This window comes from Cupressus sempervirens, chromosome 7, assembly GCF_028749045.1.
Source record: "Cupressus sempervirens isolate cs-2001-9-10 chromosome 7, ASM2874904v1, whole genome shotgun sequence".
Classification (NCBI taxonomy): domain Eukaryota; kingdom Viridiplantae; phylum Streptophyta; class Pinopsida; order Cupressales; family Cupressaceae; genus Cupressus; species Cupressus sempervirens.
Window position 1 is genome coordinate 303,410,382 of NC_143124.1, and position 8,388 is coordinate 303,418,769.

The following is an 8,388-nucleotide window of genomic DNA, read 5'->3' on the forward strand; positions in this document are numbered from 1 at the left end:
TTTTGACCGTCTAACATTCACTGGTGTGTGTGGTATTTGTTTTTGCAGTTGTTGCACATCATGAGAAATGGATGGATCATCAACTTTTGGAGTATCATCTAGCACTACATAATCATCTTCTTTCTTCTCATGTTGCTACAACAGATCTTTGTCCAACACTTTCTCATTGAATATGACATCCCTGCTTCTTACAATTTTATGATTTTTAAAATCCCAAAACCTATAACCAAACTCATTAATGCCATATCCAAAAAATACACATTTCTTTGACTTAGCTTCTAGCTTGGTTCTATTTTCAGAATCTATGTGAGCAAATGCTTCACAACTGAAGGTTTTGAGAAAAGAATAACTCACCTTCTTACCAGTCTATGCTTCCTCTGAAATACCATATCACAAAGGAGTAGAGGAACCTCTATTAATCAAATATACAGCAATATTGATAGCCTCCACCCACATGTGTAAGGGCAATGCAACATGCAACCTCATGCTCCTTGCATGCTCTATTATAGTCATGTTCATGCATTCAGCCACTCCATTTTCCTATCGAGTCCTTGAAAAAATTTTCTATCTATGAATACTATTATTGGAGCAATAATCTTCATATTCATGACTGCAATACTCACCACCATTATCAGATGTGAGACATTTTAATTTTTTACAAGTCTCATTATCAACCAACCATTTCCATTTCTTGAAAGTTTGAAATACATCAAGCTTTTTTTTAAGGAAATAAACCCATAATTTTCTAGTTGCATTATCAATTAATATAACATAGTAATGAGAGCCACCGAGGGAAGATACTTGAGCCAGTCCCTATACATCAGTATGCACAAGCTCTAATTTCTCCCTTTTATTTTCCTTCCTCGTCTTTGCAAAACTCACTATATTTTGTTTTCCATACACACAACTTTCATAGAAGTCCATATTATCACATTTTAGACCTGGTAAAACTTTCTTTGAATGAAGTACTTTCATACCTTTCTCACTCATGTGCCCAAGTCTGTTGTGCCACAGTGCTATATCAAAATCTACAGTAGCTATTTGTTGTCCTTGGTCAACTATAGCAATTGTTCCTGAACATTCATTTTTCTCTAAAATAATTAAAGTAGAGAGAACAATACGATCTATACAAAGATATAAGGTGTCTACTTGCACACCTTTTTCTACTACAAGGAAACCGTTTGAAACCTTCCAATTTTTATCATTAAAAGTAACTACACAACCCTCATCACCGAGTTGCCCTGCTGAAATTAAATTCCTACTTAGCCTTGAAACATGACTTACCTCATGTAGTAGCCAATGATTCCCATTCTACAACTCAATCTTAATTTTTCCCTTTTCAACAATCTGACAAGATTCATTATCCCCCAAATAAACAAGCCCAAAATCCCCTTGGACATAATAACCTCTATGAGAAGTAGCATGAAATGAAGAACCAAAATCTAAAACCCATGAATCATCAACACTTTCTAAATATAGAAGCAAAGCATCCTCTTTGGATTTGTTACTTACGACATTTGCCTCCTTGTCTCCATCTAATTTATCTCCTTCATTTTTCTTTTGATTCTGGCAATCTTTCTTTTTGTGCCCTAGTTTCCCATAGTACCAATAGTCATTTAGTCCTCTCAATTCAGACCTCCTCCCCTTTGACTTTCCTCTTGATTTCCCACAATTTCTAGTATTAATTCCTCTCTCAATTGTTTTGGCCCTATTTTGTGCATTCAAAACACTTCCTGATGTAGATCCACTTGAGGTTTTCCTATGAGTTTTCTCACTCAAATTAAGACCAATCACATCATCATATTTTAGGGAACTAGATATAGGAACAAAATTACTCACAACCATTACAATGCCATTCCAACTTTCAAGAAAAGAACACAAAATCAAGAGAGCCCTAATTTCTTCTTCAAAATTGATACCAATAGAAGATAACTAACTAGTAATAGTATTAAACTCATTTAAATGATCTGTAATAGATACAGCTTCTACCATTTTCATATTAAATAAACACGTCATGAGAAATACCTTGTTTGAAGCAGAGGGCTTTTCATACAGTATCACTAGGGTTTTCATCAATTCTTTTGTTGTCTTTTCTTTTGTAATATTAAATACCACTAATGGTTCTATGCATAATTGAATGCTTTCAAGTGCCTTTCTATCCAAAAGATCACATTCATCATTTGACATAGATCCCTGATTCTTGGCTTTGCCTTCCAACAACTTTCATAAATCCTTCTAATATAGATAGTCTTCCATTTGCATCTTCCATAACTGGAAGTTCTACCCATTAAACCTATCAACCCTTAGCTTACCCTCATCTTCCATTGCTCCCACTCAACCATGAGACTCCCACTCAACCATGAAACTTTCCTGTAGAGGATAACTAAAAAACAACTAGGCTCTAATACCACTTGTTAGGATTAAACCATAGACATAAATAACTATTACATGCAAATATAACCAATAACAAAAAATAATAGATCACATAGAAAAGAACACAAAGGACCAAGATTTAACATGGTCCACCCAATCCTTGGGCTACATCCACCAAACAATAAGTCCAATATTTTTATGATCCAATGATTACAACCTAATTACAATCTGTAATAACTTACAGCTCAATACTGCCACAAAAACCAATTTTGCATCACACCTTATGAAACAATCCCTAACCCTAAGTCTTTTTATACAAGTATTTTAACCGCTTTAGGGTTATAATTAATATTTACATGTCAGCCCAAAATCTCAATAAACTAGGGCCCAAAAAATAAAATTGAACCCCCAAAAAATTATGAAGTATGTACAGTAATTTCCTAATCAATCACCACAATCTAACAAAATGGAATAAGCACAAAATGACAATAGATACCATTACAGATCCACTACATGACTTTGTAGTTAGGGTTATTTCTCATTGATATTATCAGTCAAGCAAGTTAAACAATATACCATGCATTACAGTTGATGTTGGCTATAAAATTATCAAGAAATATCATACTTATGATCTTGTAGAACTTTAATCACAATAAATAAATGAAAATCTTGGAGTAGCTAGGAATACCAAGAGTACACAATGTAAGTTTGGATCAATAATTGTGTGCATATTTTTCTCTATTCAAAATACATTCCCATCTTTTGGTAAAATAGGTTGGAAGACAAATAGATAAGTGGTTGTACATATCAATGAATATATTGAGAAGATGGGTGATAACTTTGAAACAGTTATGAAAAACTACTTTTAAGACTTCAAGAAGTCTATGAAGCATAGGATGAGGATGTACCTATCTATTTAGTTGAACAATAATACAACAACATATGGTTTGTTTTAGATATGGATTACACATAAATATAGGCAGTAGTACCTAGGGTCAGATGTCTAAGACCCTTAGGATATGAGATCAACATTGATGAAACCTCAGCTATCATCATTGTAGTCTTAATAGAGGAGATTGATAAAAGTGCCAAGATATGTGGTAATTATGATGTTATGAAATCCAAAGTTGATATGGAATTAAAGACAACTTACATAATGAAGAAAGAAGTAAAATTGGTGAGAAATTTAAAGGTCAAATTTAGAGAAGGCGCAGGTGATGAGGAAGAAGAAGAGGATGAAGAGGATGAAGAGGAAGAATAGGAACAAGCCCAAGAACCTCTTGGTTTGACCCAAGGCATGGGTGAGGAAATTGAAGAAGAAGGTGCTAAGGAAGTAGAAACAAAAGAAACACCAATACAAAAAAAACCTAAGAAAAGAAAGGCCAAGGGATAGCCTATGGCAAATACAAAAGCAAAGAAGATTACTAAGCATGTCAACCCAACAAAGCAAATGACACCAACAACTAGGGAAAACACAATGGCCACTACACAAAAGGCCAAAGAGCAAGCCAAAGAAATGACAAAAGCTACTAAACAAAAGGGCCCAGAGGAGAAGAAGCAAAGGATAAAATACATTGCACAACCATAGTCTAATGATGAAAGGAAAAAATCTAAAGATACAAGCTAGTTTAGAGTGGTAAGTCACACACCAAAATTTGATCTTGAAAATATCTATGAGAATGTTAAGAATAATGCAGATTTGATAGGATTAAAAAATATTGATTATGGGAAACTTGGTAGAGAATAAAAAAAATTGATTGAGTCAATATATGTAATGATGTCTAAAATCAAGAACACTTCACTAGAACTAGATAATACAATACCTAAGGATTTGTGTACTATTGTTGAAAATAAGTGGCATTATTGTTTAGACCTAGAGAAACAAATCAAAGAATCCACACTAGCCTAGGTGATGCTAGAATTGACAAAAGGAAATATTGTCAAAGAAAATAAGCAATATGGTGGATGGTTTGCACCAAAATACAAGGTATTTAGTATCCTTCAAAACAATATTGAAGATGTTGTGAGGAAATCCAATCAAATGTGGAAATTGATCTATGGATTGACAAAAATTAAAGAGGGAGAAGAAGATCCATTTGATGGAAGAATCAATAGAGATGAGGATGAGGACAAGGAGAAAGAAACTAAAAAATATAATACTATTGTGGAGGAGACACAAAAGCAAAAAGATGACATAGCTACAACTAAAAAACAGTAGGAAGAATAAAGTGTGCAAGACACAAAAATGCCTAGTATGAGCCCTCCACATGAAACAAGCATGCCTGCAAATGCTATAACTATTAAGGATGTCTCTGACGTCTCTACTTAGAACATCAATCCTTTAACTATAGAAGACTGTAAGAAGATTCTTGACTAATCCACACTACAAGCCAAATTGTGTGAAAATCCACTATTGGTCAGCATTGATCAACTTCAAAAGGCAGTAGCCAACATTACAAGGGATAAGGTGAATACACAAGAACCACCTTCTACCATCCCTTCAGCAAATAGTGCTCAAAATTTAATAGAAACATTAGTAGACACAATCACAAAGGTTGGCACAACTATTAAAGTTGATTTGGTTGAACAACAACAGACTGAAATAGAAGAGAAAAAAACAACGAATGATCAACCCATTGCAAAAACACAAGGATCAGGTCAGATCATTATAATTGATCATGATAGATCTAACAAAAAAAAGGCCATACCAAAGGAGAAGGAATAAGAGGTCATTCAAGCATAGGTAACATTACCAACATCAAACACTCCTACAAAAGTCATTCAAGAGATGAACATTGAAGCTATACTACTATAGATCTCAACACTAGGCTCAAGTTCATCCAAGGTTGCTAAGGAAATTCACTATGAAGTTGTAACTCTAGATTGAGAAATAGTGATACCTAAATATAATTATACAACCATAACATTACAACAGATAGGCATAATGCAACAAGCCTTAAAAAAGAATTAAAATCAAGAAATACTCAGAAAGGAGTATAGATAGAGATAAGCATTACAAGAATTCAGAGACATCTTCTTAGATGCATTCAACTTGCCAAAACCTAAAGAATCAAAGCCACTATTGGAACAATTATCAAAAATTATGGAGTGGGTGAACAATGAAGACTAGGACACTAATGCCAAACTTTTGGAATGGTCTGAAAGAAAATTTTAAGGGAAAGTAAAAGAAAATATATCTAGTGACATAACACTGAAACAAGTTGAATTGCTATAGAAATTGAGAAAGCAAAGAAGGTACTTGAGAGGATATTCTCATTGTACAAAAAACTATTTGATCCCACTGTCTTCACTCAAGAAAAAAGCCATATAACTCTAAGTATGGAGAGAAATTTAAAATTTTTAGGCATGCAATTATCTCAAAACCCAACTCAGAGTGAGAAGCATTTTCACTCATTGCTTCAATCACAAAGTCAACTAGTTGTGTTAACAACAGGAGAGGCTAATATAATAGCCAAGCTGACTAATATCTAAGCCTCCCTTACCCCCCATATGGAGATACTCCATAAATAACTAGGATATGTAGAAACTTTTTTGAAGAAATATCCTAATCTTTCTACATCAGATGGACTAGTTCACCTTGCAGTAGAGATAGCAATCCAAATAAAGTCATTGGATGTTACATGTCACAATTTTGATGTTGCTCTGAGAATAAGCATGGAAGTCCATAAATCTTTTCTAGATAGATACACCATAAGTGTTGAAACCTTTTGACATAAGTGTTGGAAAGGGAGAGATACAAGAAAAAAGAAAGTGAGAGATATAGGTAAATGAAAAGGGGGAGATAAGAAAAAGGGAAAATAAACCAAAGGGAGAGAAAATAGGCAAAAGTAATAGATAAATAAAGAAGAGAATAATGAAAGGGGAAGCTAAATCAATTTTAGACCCCAGTGATATACACTTTGAAGAATATAGATACAGATACAAACATAGAGATAAGCACATATCGGATGATAAAGAATCAGTTGAAAATATATTGAAGGCAAAGAGTATCAGCAAGAGACAAATCTACTTAGAATGGAGAATAGATTTTTGATACAAATCAGGCACATTAACTTAGGGGGAGTTGTAAATTTTTGGGCATATAGGTTATTACAAAATTTTAAAAATTTGAGGTTTTGTATATAACCCAAGTTGTTAATATATTATACTTGAGAAGATTAGATTGATTAGGTACAGCTAAGTGTTTTTGACACTCATGTCAAAGGGGGAGATTGTTGATCTAAGATTGATTTTAAAAATTGAGTGTCAACATACTTAAGACATTTACTTAGTTTATGCCGAACTAGTAATATATGCTAAGTATAATATATAAATACAAGACTGTGCCAAGTTACAATGAGTGCTGAGTTACTCAAGTGTTGAGCAGATAAACCATGCCAAGTGATCCAAGTGTAGAATAAAAAATAGATGCTATGTAGTTTAGATTCCATGTCAAAATCAAAATTACAGTATGCGTCGAGCATCAGTAATTTCAAGTTTTCAAGCAACATAGATTGGACATATTTGTTTGTTATTGCAAAACAACTATGTAAATTATTTTTCAGCCAACCAAAGCATAGAATATTATTTTTTGAAGATAATGATGAGTTTGTATATAGATTCCCTATGCAATTACATGCATCCAATCAAAAAATAGAAAGGATTAAGTGGAAAAAAGAATAAATCCCAATTGTAAATTCATACCTAACCCTAAGTCTTCTAGTCTGCTTAAGAAGGATGAAACCCTAAACTTCATATGAGTGTTTAAGAAACTTAAGGAGAAGAATAGAGAAGTTTTCATTCACAAAGAAAGCATTCATGGAGACTTAGAGGTTATAGAGAGTGAATTGCAGAATCAATTTGAGGAGAACAAAGAATATAGCTTACAACAATTGTCACATTAGATCAGAGAGGATCAAGAAGGACATTGTATGAATTTGATCTTTAATCAAGAAATTCAAATCCAATCACAAGATCTATGTTGAAACATTCTAAAAGGTGATTTTAGTTAAATCTCCTAGGTGGAGTAGTTATAATATGCTATTGTAAATCCTTTAACAAGGTGACATTCCAAGTGGATGTACTGAAGTCCTTTAGCCAGGAACAGTTCTAAAATGGTGTTGAAATCCTCAAACAAGGTGGGATTTAATAGTTCTTGCAAGCCTTTAACAGGGCAAGCCTTTCACAAGGTAGATCATGATTCATGGTCAAACCATTGTAACCTTAACTGGCTACACTTTATTATTGTAGTAGTGAAGAATTGTGGGTATAATCCCAACCCTAGTTTTAGCTTCTCTTTGGAGGGTTTTTGGGTAATCATATCTGGTGTTAAGTGTGTATGTTAAATTGTTTACATATTTTAGATGCATTTGTTTTACATGTTATTTCATTTTATTTATTTGAATGCATGAGATGGATGAGTAGTAAAAAATTTAACTCCTAATTCACACCCCACCCCTAGAAGTTTACCTTTCCTACTTGTAATTCTAATAGCTAGGTCATTGAACATTACCTAGCTCTATAAGGTCTTGTAACATGAACTTTCTCAGTAAGGTCTTGCAACCTAACTTAGCTCGGTAAGGTCTTGTACACCATTGCAACTATTATCTAGCTCTTTGTTCCCATTTCATCTAAAATGCTGATTTGGATCTTCTTTCTTGTTGACGAGAAATTATATGACATATCTCATTAGAATCATATCTCTTTTAATCTCCATAGATATCTAGTTTGAAATGGTTTGAGTCATCCAGCTCATTGACTTGGGTGTCAACACCTTCATGATTTTGGTTTGTATTCTTGGGATATTTCCTTAACCATTACTACCTCATTTGACTTTTGATATTATCAACCTTTTCTTTCTTGATGCCTTCGACTCTGCCTTGGTTCAAAGAGATCTTGGGAAGATGTCCAATTTTTGTGCAAACAAAACACCTCTTTGTATGGTCTCTTTTCCTCATCTGAGTTATTGAGTAGTTTGCACCAATGTGCCCATACTCACCACAATAGTGAAAAATG